General features: G+C 36.3%; 1 protein-coding gene across 1 annotated transcript in view; it reads left to right on the plus strand.

The window, feature by feature from the left end:
• The first annotated feature begins 4188 nt into the window (after positions 1-4188).
• The window catches only part of LOC121444458 (E3 ubiquitin-protein ligase Midline-1), a 370913-nt gene continuing 360686 nt past the window's right edge, over positions 4189-14415 (plus strand). Inside the window, exon 1 of the mRNA XM_041646265.1 lies at positions 4189-4352. The gene's annotated coding sequence lies outside the window, so the exon portion shown is untranslated. The remainder of the gene's footprint in view (positions 4353-14415) is intronic.

Raw genomic sequence — 14415 nt, forward strand, 5'->3', positions numbered from 1 at the left:
AATGTTTGTCTGCATTTATGTATGTACACATGCATGTTCTTGGTGCCTGTGGAGGCCAGAAGAGGGCAATAGATTCCCTGGAACTGAATTTATAGATGGTTGTGCCCTACTATCTGGGTAGTGAACAACAAACCCAGGTCCTTTGCAAGACCAGTAAGTTCTTAACTGATGAGCTTATCTCTCCAGCTCCTACCACCATATTTATAATACATCCTAAGAAACTTTACAGGTAAAAGTGGTAGACTGCCAATATTTATTTAATTCACAGGATAATGCTAGCTCATTACAATTTTTTTCTATCACATATATTTTATATTTTTAATTCCAACCTGTTATTTATCACCATTGAACAAAAGCTCTTAACATCATTTAATTCCCTACTAGTGAAGGTCAGTTTGAACTATAATTACCCAAGATACTAGCTATCCAATTTGTTACTATCTTCAAATTAATTCAGTTTATCTTATATTTCACCTCCCAAGTGACTGACTGGGATAAATTACGTATGCATCCTCCAAATTATTTTTTTTAAAAAATACTGGCATTTTAAGGTAGGGAATGACTTACTAGGTTCCATTGCACTCAACATAAGAGCTGAATGGTGAACTCAAATATGATCAATGGTTTTAGGTGAACCCATTAAAGCTTGGAAAGCTAGTACAAGTTCCTCAAGTTCCTATTTTCTGTCTCATCAACCATAAAAGTAGACGTTGCAAACAATGACACATTCACACATTTTCTGAGTAGGTATGAATAGATCTCCCTGTTGCCTTGTGGAAACATGCAACATAATGAGAAGTATACCCTTCTTCTTCTAAAGCATTGAGACTTGGGGACTGCTTACTCAGGCATAGTCTCACCTATCCTGCTTGATACAATTATCATATTATTTGTTGTAGACAGTTTTATTCAAATTAAAGACCATTATTATTCTCTGTGCATCCTTTTTTGTATGTGTCCTTCATGGGTCCCTTAAACACAAAACATGCCAATGAAATGTTTTTGGCAAAAGAGTAAATTAAAAAGTATATTTTAATTAACTGGCTATAAAGTTGGGGTTTTTCATTCCTTTTTTTTTTATAATTCCACTGAGTATCCAACATTTTGTGCACCACCAACTTGCTTTGTGAATGAACTGACCCTCCTTAACTGTTAGAAAAACAACATCCTCATGATATGACTAATGAATTATATTTCACTCTTCTCTGGTATTTATTTGACTCAGCTCAGGTCTACAAAGCTTAATCATGATAAGATCAGCCTTTCAATGGCTTAAATACTTGAACCATTTGTAGTGAGAAAGACAGCATGAATGGCGTCCATCTAATAATATTCCTGTATTCATGTAGATCTTCAGTTATACATTCTCGCATTCCAGTTTCACATTGCACAGTACAGACGTAAATAGTATTTCCTTCAAGTCGGCTAGCTCCATGAGCAGCATATACATAGACTGTTGATGATTGTTTACCTTGATTGTTGATGGATACTTGACACTAAAAGAAGCATCAGTATAATGTGTGGATTTATTAACATGAAATCTCATAAGATAGTTCCAGAAATCAGTGAAATGTAGAAGTTTCTTCTTTCATTTTGTATGTGAGAATCATAAATTTTAAGCAAATTGCCCAAAGTCATACATCCCAGAAGTAAAACTAGATCAGATGGATCTTCAGCTGCTGTACTTTGGGTGCAGTAGAAACAGGGAGCATCTCAGTGTCTCATATGAGGACCAAGGTTTCAAATGTAGCTCATTGACTCATTAGATATAAATCATTGTGAATTTTGAAAATGTATCCCCTGATATTTTCCTTAGACCACAATGGTGTTTTCTGTACTTCTAGTAAGTCCCGTATTTTATTTAGTTTCCCATAAGTGAGGTTTTGCTTTATTTTTTTTGGCACACTTTAATTTCTCAGCTGTAAGTACTCTCTCATTGGGGTCCTATATGGCAAGGTGAAATCCATGCTACCTCACTGACACAGCTTTTCTCAAACAATTTCTTGAAGTGTTCAAACTGGATTTCACAGAGAATTATGTTTCCTCTTTGAAATAAGTTACTTCAATATCCTAATTTCAAATCTTGAACTTGTATTCGATAATTATAGTCTATAATATTTTATGTTTTAAACCTAAACAATTGTTTATGAAGAATTTCAAAAATAAATTTGGAGGCCAACTTAAGACATTTAAAGCTTTATGCTCCCCTGGAAAAAAAATGCATTCTTTGTCTTGCAACAACATGTTAATAAATTCTAACGATCCTGCATAAACAGAACTTGCTTCAGCAGGAATTATGAGGATATAAAGGGTACATGATCATACATAAACTGTATTAATAAAAGCAAATACCTGGCATGACACCAAATATTAAATATTAGTGAAAACCCTATAAAGAGAACACACTAATATTCCTTCCAGTGGAGGAATCAAGATGGGTCTTAACTTGATATAGTAAAGCTGTGTATCCTGAAAACAGAATGTGTGCAGTACTTTCCAAGTCATATTTTCATAGTATTTTACAACCCAAACTCATATTCAATAAACATGCACTTCTGAACTCATTTTATGCTGTTTGATATTCAAATGCAGTCATATTATCAAAAATTACGATTTTATAGAAAGTATTTTAGTTAGTTTGTAATTCTATTTAAAAATATGAACATATTATTATTAAAAATAAATTTGGGTATGGGAAAGTACCATGTTAATGTTTTTATGTGTCTTAAAACGGATTTTATTTCCAAAATGCTATTGTAATTAAATTTTAGACTATCTGGGGAATGGGATCTCTGACAAACTGATCCTGAGATGTTGGAGGACTAATCACTTTATCTTTCTATGTCCATTTTATTGGTGTGAAAAGGAAATAAACACACTTTACAGCATTCCTATGGAGATAAAAAGAGTGATTGACTTTGCCCAAAGTGAAATGCTTTTCAGAGTTTAGTTATTGTTCTTGACTGTGCAATTAGAGAGATTCTTTGTGATAGGTTTGCATTGGTGCTGTCTTCAATGGCATGTCAACATCCATTGTCTCTCCTTCCTGAACCAGGGAACCAAAACAGCACTAAGGTATTTTGAATAAGATTGTCACTACTCAAGGAGCAGTCAGTGGCGGACATAATAATAGCAAGAGATTCTTTTAAGGACTACTTATACTTATTAGACAGTCTTCATCTCCATTAAGCATGGGAAAATCTTTCATCTAATTATGTCAACTTCCTATTAAGTCTTTAGTGAAATGGATTACAATGAAAAATAATTACTACTTTACTATGATGTAGAAAAAGTAAAGAGAAAGAGTCAAGTATTAGAAACCTTACATGTCTTTTAAACTGTATTTCAAAGTGGAGTTAACTCTTCCATCTATAGAGTTCACTGGCACATGTATTTTTTTCTTCTTAAATCTGTAAAATTGCTTGTAATTTTTACATGTAACAATGCAAATTCACAAATCTTATATTTTTTGAACAAATCAAATAATATGTAGGTTGGGAAAGATTATTACTGCCATAGATATCATTAAACTGAAATTCCACCCATCAAAAATACATTAGCAATCATTGCATTGCAAAGTAAATAAACATTAAATGTTTATATTGTATTATCTCCTAAAGGCCTGGGAAAGTTTAATAGCTTAGTTACAGTGCTCAAATAAGTCAGTTGTGCCTTGTTTCCTGGAAGTTTATTCTCTTCTCATTCCCTTTCTGTCACAATTTTTACCTCTTTGAAAATAATCTCAAAATTAACTTCCCTAGTTTTGAAATCATGAAAGACAAATTATGACATCCTATACTTTGATTTTTTCCCTACAATGCCTTATGATAATATAATGTTGGTCAGCGTGTGTGATATAAAATACTAGTTATTAACTCTCAGTTACACTAAAAGGGCCAATTTTTGCAGACTGCCAGGATAAAGATGCTTTTAATTAAATCTCACAAATCCCTTTGTACTGCAACCAAACCCTCTGCAGGGCAACTGATTCTGAGCCCTTCTGGCATGTATAGGGTTAACCAGGTTACCGAGGGCTCCGAGTTAACTTCTTTCACCAGGAATGCAATTCATGTTTACCTATATAAGGAAACCTGTTAGGCTGACCTGAGTTTGGTTTTTTTTTTTTTTTTTTGCTCTGACTGAGAGGCTTGTAAGCACACACCCTGGAGAGGGGGAGCGATTCCCAGCTGGACAGAGCAAGCTTCCTGAACGCCCCAGCCATTCAGCTGATCCGAGGCGAAGAGCAGAGCCGGTACTTGCCCGAGCAGCCTGCTTGGAGGACCCTCAGGTTTGCCTCTTCCAGCTCTCAATTGAGGAACAAACCCCCGATCCTGAGAAAAATGGGGAAGCCGGTGAGTCTTACTGCTCTCCCTCTCTGCTCGCTTCTGCTAAGGGGCACGCCTCGCTGCTCTCACCCAGGAAGCAGAGGGAGAGGCGTTGCTCAGCCTCTAACCCCACAGCTCCTTCCTGAACAAACACAATGCTTCGCCGTACCTCCAGCCAACTTTCTCTGTGGGTTTTGCACATTAAAAATCTACCGAGGCAATAATTCTAGCACCTTAGACATCTCAGAAAGTGTTTTTTACTGAGCAAGAGTTTCCAGACCATCGGGATGAGCAAACTTTCTCATCTTTCTTGCACTCTGAAACAGTGCAGTTGAGTTTGGCGGCGGCGGGGTGGAATGGGGGATGCTTTGAGAGGAACGCTGAATTCTCAAGGAAGTAAGAGTAAATCTCAGAGGGATTCTTAAATCCATAAGCAGGGTGATAGTCTGCAGAAACAGAATTTGTCATTTTTTTTAAAGGCAGTCTGAAGCTATCATTTTTCATTCCCGAGGAGCAAAATACTTGGATCCTGTACATGTAATAAAGGACACCTTCTGAGACAGCAAGGAGAGGAAGAAGCAGAGCTAGCTCCTTTGTTCTAAACAACATATAGAAATTCCCTTTTGCATTTTGACAACTAGCATGTGCCTGCTTATATATAAGGTGGGAGTGATGAATAAGGCATTATGGCAAGGGCACTGCGGTCAATTGAGTTAAAAATTGGCTGTGCACTATACATATATAAAACATTCAGTCTGAATGGAATTAAATATGGGAATGTGAAAGTGCTTAGAAAACTTAGAGGGAAATTTTAGTTATACTTGGGAACAGTCAATTAGAAAAGGCAACTGTGAAAGGAAATTTGAAAAACCAAAAACCTGTTCCCACCGAGGTCTGAGGCATACATAGAAGTTTTGAACTGAAAGTCAGTTCTCTTATGCTGGTCAAAAGGGATTTAAAGTAAGGTGCAAATTAGTAAATTTTACTTTTGTAAGGCAAGGTGGTTTTCTGAATTGACTTACATTGGATAGTTTTGTTAAATGGCGTGGCTGCCCATCTTTCAAAGGAATACTATCCTTTTCTACCATGCACAAACTTAATTCTAAAAATTTGTGCGGCAGGATTTTGCTACTGACTGCAACAGGTGGCAATGAGGACCTGGTTGAAGATTTGTGAGGATGAGGAGTTAATTTCCTAAATTAATATAAAGGAAAGTAATCCATGCAAACCAATGTGAAAGAAGCAAATTGAAAGAAGTATTTTATTGTTAATTGTAGATCATATTCTACTCTTCTGTTTGTAGCAATTCTCTTAAGACAGATTGGCAGCTCGCTATTCATAAGGACAAAAGCTCCGGCCAGTTTTACTTAGGGCCCGGGACTCTAAACAGTCCAACTATGCTAAGTAACACAGTTCAAAAGCTGCTTGCTCACTGCCATGAGAAAACAGTGAGAAAGCAGGGTGCATTATATGGGAGACATTTCATTAAATAAAATTCTAGACAGCATGAGCAGTGAGGGAACAATGCAAATGTTTAAAGCTTGTTATCTTGCACACTGCTGCTAGGAAAAAATGGGAGTCTTAATATTGTGCTGCTATCAGTGGGAGTGAGTAACCCAGGAGACACAAAACACTATTTTAAAATATACCCTTAATAACAGATGGTTTAATACCAGGTTGTCTCACCATGCTGCCAATGAGATGGCCCCAAGCCAAATCAACTGGCATGTCTACCATTTTTCCTGTGAGTGGATGTGTACATTGTTATTACATACTAATTGCATTAACAGCCAAGGGAATATATAACCAAGAAAACATAAAAGTCTCCTGGGGCACAGAGAGTAAGGGTCTTTATAAGGATTTTAGATTTCACAATTAGAAACCTCCTTGCCTGTGACGTTAGTTGCTGCAGATGATTGGGAGTGTTATCTGTAGAATCTATGCATTCCAGTCTCCCCAAGAGCTCATCTAGGGGTAAAAATACTGATTATGGCATGGGATACCTTGGCATTCTCAGAGTTCCCGGTGGATTTCATCTTGAAGATTAAATTCATTTAGTGTCCAAATTTTCCTCCAATGAAAAACAGTTAGGATGCTATATTTTTACATTAACTCTTTCAAGTCATGGTGTTATGTTCTGGTGTGAAGGGTGCCTCCATTTAACAACATCCTTAGAACTATGAGATGGTAGTAATTTTCCTGAGTTTTGAAATTTAAAAAAAAAATGGCTAAAAAATCCTGGTCAGGGGGAGGGATAGTTCTTCTGATAACTTCGATAGTTCATAAATTGTGAATTCCTAAAAGAAGTGTGGTATGCATCCTGCAAATTATAGTTAACTACAAACTTCTAATGGTTCATGGACAGAACCTGTTTTTGTGGGGCATCTGGTTATCTCAGGGCACATACTTTAAGGAAAAAAAACTGGCCAGTAGGTGGGCTGCCGAGAACTGCTCATGAGTGGGTTGCACACCTGCCTACTCGTTTATACTTCTTGGCATCTTGGGCAGCAAGCTGGACTTGGATGCAGCATACCTTGAAGATGGTTTCTGGACCTCCATTTTCCTGATATACTGCAAAAATTTGATCATTTTCTATACTTAATGTAATGTGGAAAAGAAAGAAAACTGTTAATAACAATTCCTGCCCATGAAACTGACTAAACAAATTAAAATGCTATAAATTTGTTCTCCTTAGGTATATAATTTTTAATTTTTATTCTCTTTCTTGAGATCATTGGAGTTTTCAAATCCTGTCTATGTCATTTAATTTCAGATGGAATATATATAATTTCTCACTGTTGTTGCTGTTTTAGCCTTAAAGATCTTTTGAAAAGCTAATGGCAGTTTTTGTTCTTGAGATTTTTTTTTTTGTAGCTAGCATTTGGTTATTGCTTCTATTATCCTTTTTCAAGTTGGTGTTTAGCTGGGATTCTTCTGCTATCAATATAGATTTAGTCCAAAAACAATGAACATAAATAAAATATGGATTTTAAGAAGTTCTTTATCAAATGAAATTTCCTTACTTGGACACTGTACCAAAATCTGTACTAAGTTCTGTTATCTTTGTGATCTTTAGTGAGTTTTCTCTCCCTACCATTTGATATTAATTAACTTTTAAAAACATTTTACAATATTAATTCCCATAACATTCATTCAGCAAATATTTATCAAACACCTTCTGAAGTCGTGTGTTATGTACTCTGAAGGAAACGCATGTATATGAAAGACAGATGAACTTGAACTGTGTCTTTGTGTGACAGATAACAACATCCCTGTAAGAAGAAATCTCATGTGAATGGTATGCAGCCTGTGACATGTGGTTTACTGCTGAATTATTTGGTTACTCGCTTCTTCTGTTGAGCCACTTTTAAATCAGAGCTTCCTATCTCAAAGGTACAACACACTGCTATGCAATGGATAGCTAACAGACGTGGTGAGATAATTCGAATAACAATGTAAGAGGATGCCAAGGAGCTTCATGTACTGACAGAGGAAAGAAATCACTAGAATTTCCTCTCAGAGTAATTCTAAAATGACAGGACTGGGTGGTACTACCTTATATTTTGTAAATGTAATTTTCAATACCACTATGTCACACTAGGGGGAGGGTTCTTTGGTAGAGTGTTTGATTAGCAAGCATGATACTCTGGATCCCATTCCCAGCATAGCAAACCAAAAAATAACTGTTCTCTCTTGGGCTGTTAGGTATTCATAGCAAAGAAGTATTTCTAGAGCGCGAAGTAGATCACGAGGTTTGGATAGTGGCTCAGCAACACTGGTAGTCCTTAAGGTAGAAGTTTCAGTTATAGATCTCATGAAATAGACAAGAGCCACTGCCGTGGCATCTAACACAATAGAATTCATACCTTAAATGACAAATGTTTAGATAATGCTGAAACATTTTAAAAGAAAAATAAAAGTAAACTACTGTGCTCTGGGGAATAGAGCATTTTCAGATATGCCTGGGACTTAATGGTCTCATTTGCATTGAGGATGCCTTGACTTGTGTATGGCAGAGTATGCTCACACTCTCTTGTGGGTTGCTTTTCACTTGTTTCAACTTGAGACAGAAATGAAATCAACCAAAGCCACTCAATTTGACAGTTTTAATTTTAACACGTGACAGAATTGGAATTTTTGTCAAAGAGCCTAAGCCCAGAAATGTTGTACTATTTATAGGTATTGTTCTACAACAGAGGCCTTAATTATTTAAGCTAAAATTATTCTCCCCTCCCCCTAGTATCTAATTGTACAGTTATTTATATCCACACTGACACACTCATCATGTACTGCCTTAGGGAACAAAACAATATATAAACTACCAGAAAACAGATAACAAGTTTACTCCAACTGAGAGCCTTGGCTTAAACTTATGAAATAAAACAATGGTAGTGTTTCCCAAGTTTCTTCTGAAGCTGTGGATGATGGATTGTGCCATGTGATTTCCTTAAAAACTTTTTTGGGGATTTGATTTCCTCAGTTATTGGTGGGTATACAGATATGCACTTTATTAGGCATTTGTACATATTAAGATAGTCATGCCTGAGAACACATATGATGCTGCATATGAAGTCAGTCAATGTATATTGGTTGGCTCTGGATGGGTGCAAGTGGATTAGGCATTGTTTTAAAATTAACCAATTCTAGGATTGAAGAAGTAGAAGCAGACACGCTGATGGTCCACTTAACTCATTTGAAAATTGTGCTTCAATGAAACATGAGGTACCTTCGGTCCAAACTGCTGTTATTCCAGCTGGTCAAGAGATCTGTATTAAAGGTGAATCCTCCCACCTCAAAGATCCAGGCTATACGTGGGTCTTCTGACTTCAAATGATTTAATTAAGAAAAAAAATCCCTCACAGGTATACCCAACTGCTTGGGTTTTAGTTAATTTCATATGTAGTCAGAGTGTGACTAGCCATCACACTAGGTTTGGGGTTTGACTCATTTTCTAAATTCTTCTTTAATAGTCTATGTTATCAGAATATGGGTTTCTACCTTTAAAGGCTTTCTCCCAAAGTCACATATGTTATAAGCAAGGAAAAATGCTTGCTTCATCTTTATTAATTTAACACTTTGAAAACTTTACAACAGCAATTACAGGAAGGACTAGGTTAGAAAATCATTGGGAAAAAAAAAACAACAGTTTTTTCTTAAAAACAAAAATAGAATGTCCTTCTAACTTTAGGAATGATTTTTTAGGAGTATTTGGGGTTGTCTTTTCTCATGGTATCATGCCTCCAAGGTCGCTTTTAGTTCTCATACAAGACACCCATCCTAGCAGAATGAAACATTTAATCTGAGGTGACTCCCAAGACAGAGGAATATGTCCTGTGGGATGATACGCACTAGCAAGAGTTCACTGCTTATTAAGGGAAGTGGGAATCGTATGGTACTCGAGTGATGAAGTAGTACAGCTTCATCAAATGTAAAGCAACTACCCCTATATTAGAAATATTTTCACTGAATCTCAGATACTATCTCTTACAATTACATACCCTTTTGAAAGAAAAAAAAATTGAGTCTGTGGTATAATGTTTTCTAGACTGCAGTACATAAACCTACATTTATTGAAAGCACTCTCTTAGGTATATTTAGAGTGAATATTTAAGATTGTATCTGCTTCATCTGCATACATAAAATGAAAATTATAGGTGAGATAAATCTCTTCAGGAGTTTCAGATTTCAAGTACAAAGGGAATGCTCAATGTCCATTTAATGATATTTACTACCTTACAAACTAAGACCTAAGAGGAGTCTGCATTTCTGTAGATAATGTTTCATTGCAAGAGATAACCATGAATAGAATATCACGAAATCAATAGTAAAGCTGCTATGAAGAAATAAAAGCTCTAACCTGAGTCATGTGTATCATAATCACAGTAGGAAGGTTTAGCTAATCAGCCTGGAAGTTCGGAAACTCATATATAAGAAAGGGATGCGTAAATAGAGAATAAGAAGGAAAGAACAATGTCATGGTGTTTAGAGGAAGAGAAAATGACCAGATTCTACTAGAGAATTTTCAATAATGGCTGACATTTGTCTTTGAAAGAAGTCCACATTGGCAGCAACATGGAAAACAGAAATAAGGGTTTCTCCGAATGATTTGATTATATGGGACCAAAGAAAGCTGCCAGACATAGAAGACATGTGCTTATTTTTGTGCCATGCTGATAGAAGTGAAAAGAAACAGATAAATTTTCATGATATTTTATGATCGAAATCAACAGAGGTGAATAAAAATGGAACAGGAAAGTGGTGGCTGACAAGGCTATGTCAAAGAAAGCTTTCAGTACAAATTTAGTTCACATAACTATACAAATAGTGTAGTATCATTGAAGTTGGGGGTAAGGCAAGATAACCTGGCTTTCAGAAGGCAGCTTAATTGTTTGTAGTCTGGTGAAGCACAGAAGGCATAAGTTCTGAGGTTGAACACCATGGTACGGTTCCATTCACAAGCTGTATAATAGCTCAGATAATATGGTTAAAAACTATGCCATAAACACCTGCATTAAGTGATGCTGGTACAAAGGGATGTGTGGTAATCACTTCTCTGTAAGTCTTATGCACATGTTAATATTATAATCTCACAAATCCATTCCTGTTGCAAGTTGAAAGGAGATTAGTAACTTTATAGAGGTAGAACAGGGATGGTGTTGTATGGTGAGGTAGCAGAGAACTTAACACTGTACCTTTTCCTAAGTAAAGACTTCTCCTTGTTGATAATATCCAGGGAATCTGTTACCTTTAATTGTTTGGTGAATTCCTTCCTTTTCACTCCAGCTTCTCCTCTTCTTGGTTTAAGGTATCCCGTATAAGAATAAGCTAGACTCTTATCATGTGAGGTCCTTTATCACTCGTAAGAGGACTGACTCTAAGATTTAGGAACGTGTAATGCAAGTGTTTACACAGACTCATGGGCACATGCTTAACCTCATGCTCTCTGCAGGGTTTGCCATTCTGTTTTTCTAGCATTCTTTCCTCAGAAGAATTTATATATGACATGTGTACTCCCTGTGTTTGTTCTCAGGAAATTCCTCTCCAGGTTCTAAATATTCTCTTATTAAAGGGAGTCTTTAGGTTGCAAAAGCTACAGCCAGACAGATAGAAAACCTAGTGAATGGGCATGTGATGGGGAGGAAAGGGTTAACCTCTATAGATTCCAAGTATTAGCTTCTCTCTCTCTCTCTCTCTCTCTCTCTCTCTCTCTCTCTCTCTCTCTTTCTCTCTCTCTCTCTCTGCAGGTGTTCTGACATTGTAGGATGCAAGTCACTACCAATATTCTCCCCCTATCTTGCTCTGTTTATTTCCCTTTGTTCTTGGCACATGTTATTTTAGTCCCTTTTTATTGTTAGACCTCAGTGAATGCTTCCAATTTGGAGGTATACTTATGTATAAATGTGGTACAAGCCACATTTATGATTCACTGGATTATTAAAATGTCTGAATTTCTCATCAAGATCCTATTCAGTTATTTTTATGTACAACAAATGATTATTTTCATATAGAAATATGTGGTGCAGCATAGGAGATTTTTCCATTCTGTCGTTTTATTTGTAATGTGTTTGAGTGGAATATTGTGAGCTCTCTATGAACTCCCAGGTAACTGGATGGTCCGTGGTTCTTGATTCTGGTATTTGATATGTGATTGTAGACATTTTATCTGGGATTTCGGTGGAGGCCGGTGAGTAAGAAAGCAGACTGCAAGTTGTTATCTGTAATAGAAATCTCAGACATGTTTGGAAAGTGTGTCTTCCTCTTCCTAATCCATCCCTTCTTCAGCCCTCAGTAATTTCCCCTCTATAGGACCCATTTTGGTACAAATGCATTTCAAGGTATAAGGGCATTGTAAAGCATTCATTTCAAATCTGAATAGTATCTCACAGAGAGACTGCCACTTGCGCATTTTAGTGACCCACTTGGCTTTGCTGACATTAAAGCAGAAATACCCAGTCCACAGAAACTTCCAGTCAGCATGTGCAATGGTAATTCACAATGCAAAAAACACCCACCAACAACAAAAAACAAAACAAAACAAAAAACAAGTAGGAAGTCAGACCTTGACAGTGTTAAATCAGAGGACAAGTTTATTTTGTCCAAGAATTCAGGTACCTGCCCATAAATCATTGGCTAGTAGACTGAAGATAATGAAGGAAGCCCCAGAATGATCCAGGGTGAAGGTCACATCAAACACTGCAATCAATGAAAAATGGTGAGAACTTCTATTTCCAGACCTCAGAGTCAAGCTCCTGCCGAGATAAAGGTGTGAGCTTTGCGCAGCATCAAACCTTCTTGTCTGTTTATTATGCTTAGAAAGAGTAAAGTAGGGAGGAAGAAGGCCTCTGCCAACAGACTATAGGTCATAAATTAGCTAAAAATATGTCCCCAGTTATCTCTTAAATAGCCTATTTTATATAAACTTGTCTATTTGATTTACTTTTTTCTCCACTCACTCAAGGTTGCGTTTTGGTAGCCTTAGTCAGTATATGAGTTTTAAGTTGCAAAATCATAGATGACCTACTTGTGTTTTGAGGAAAATATTAGTATATATGTACTACTGTGTGTGTGTGTGTGTGTTATATGTAGCTTGTTGTTATTGATCAGAAATCTAAAAGTCAACTTCAGATGTCTATGTGAAATATTAGTTAGTTTGATGAAATAGGCATATTATTGTAAAATATATTTAGTTTTATTAAAAATAAATTTTAATAATGCCTCCAAGATTTTGTAGTTCTAATTTATTATTTCCACTGGGGTTATAATAGCCCATTCTTATTTTATCTAGTAGAGGCACAGTCAATGCTAATACAACACTACACATATTTCTGTACATTTCTGTGTACATTAAACATACATTTATATATGTTTGTGTTATATGTGATTATATAAATATATCTACATACACAATCATATATATACAAGTATATATGCCCGTTTAAAGATGTCTTTGAGAGTAAAATTTCAGCCACTGTTTATTATTTTCAATGTCAGACAAATGATATAACAAGAAAAGAAAATGACATTTTTATGACTATATAATGGCTTAGATAATAGCTGGATAATCAAAGAGGCAGGTGGGGCAGAGGCATAAACAGGAAATTAATAAGGGAGGTGCTAAAGCAACAAAATCTGCTCTCCCCTGCCCACCTGCTCCCACACAGAGAAACATCCCAAACAACGAGGTACATGATGAAAGGATCAAGTAAACTGGCAAGGCATGCATTGTTAGAAAACAGAAACTACAGGAGGCAGAAAATGAAAGTATAAAAAGAAAGGATATGAAAGATACCTCGGGGGAAATGCCTTTAAATTTTAAAAAATGGGCAAAAGAGGTAAATGAAGGAAGAAATGAAAAGGTAAAATTAAAAATAACCAAGAACATCATCCAAGGGAAGTTGAGAAATTAGAAGAAAGAACAATTGAGGAGCAAAAGTGCCTGGCCAATTGTAGGTCCCTGAGAATAATTTAATAACCCTGAGATAATATATCCATGGGATATATCCAGTGAAACTGACCTTGAAGATGATAGAATTTGTCTTCCCGCCTTGTAAGTATAAAGGCAGTATGCTTTTTAAAAAAAAAAAAACAAAAAACAAAAAACAAAAAAAAAAAACTTCCCTTCCTCAAAAGGCATGAATGGCAGGAATCCAGGACTTCTTAGATGTGAGGTGGCACAGAGGAGACTGGCCTTTCCAGAGTTAGTAAATGGTTATTCTAGGTCAGTGAACAATAGGCCGGAGGCCTTAAGAGCTAATCCTCCACATGCCTCCCCTAGTCCTCAGAGTCATTCATTAAACCAGCAGCAGCACCTGGCTTAATGTTTATACAATACTTTCCACTTCTGCAGGGGAGAGGGAAGTAAAGGCTGAGATCTGCGAATTCATTTCTATTGTTAAGTATTACCAAAGTCCCAGAGCTTCACTTGGTAACTGCCAGGCAGCTTGTGCATGAAATCTCAAATCCAACTCACTGTGATTTTGCTCGCAATAACTTATGCTTATAACTCAGTGCCCTAAGTAACTGTTTCTTTCAGGACAAGTGTGCATATTATAGTATATCACACATCTCAAGGCCTGTTTCAGAAAACTGT

The sequence above is a fragment of the Microtus oregoni genome, unplaced genomic scaffold (assembly GCF_018167655.1).
Source record: "Microtus oregoni isolate MIOR12 unplaced genomic scaffold, Mior012 000127F_ref0000509, whole genome shotgun sequence".
Classification (NCBI taxonomy): domain Eukaryota; kingdom Metazoa; phylum Chordata; class Mammalia; order Rodentia; family Cricetidae; genus Microtus; species Microtus oregoni.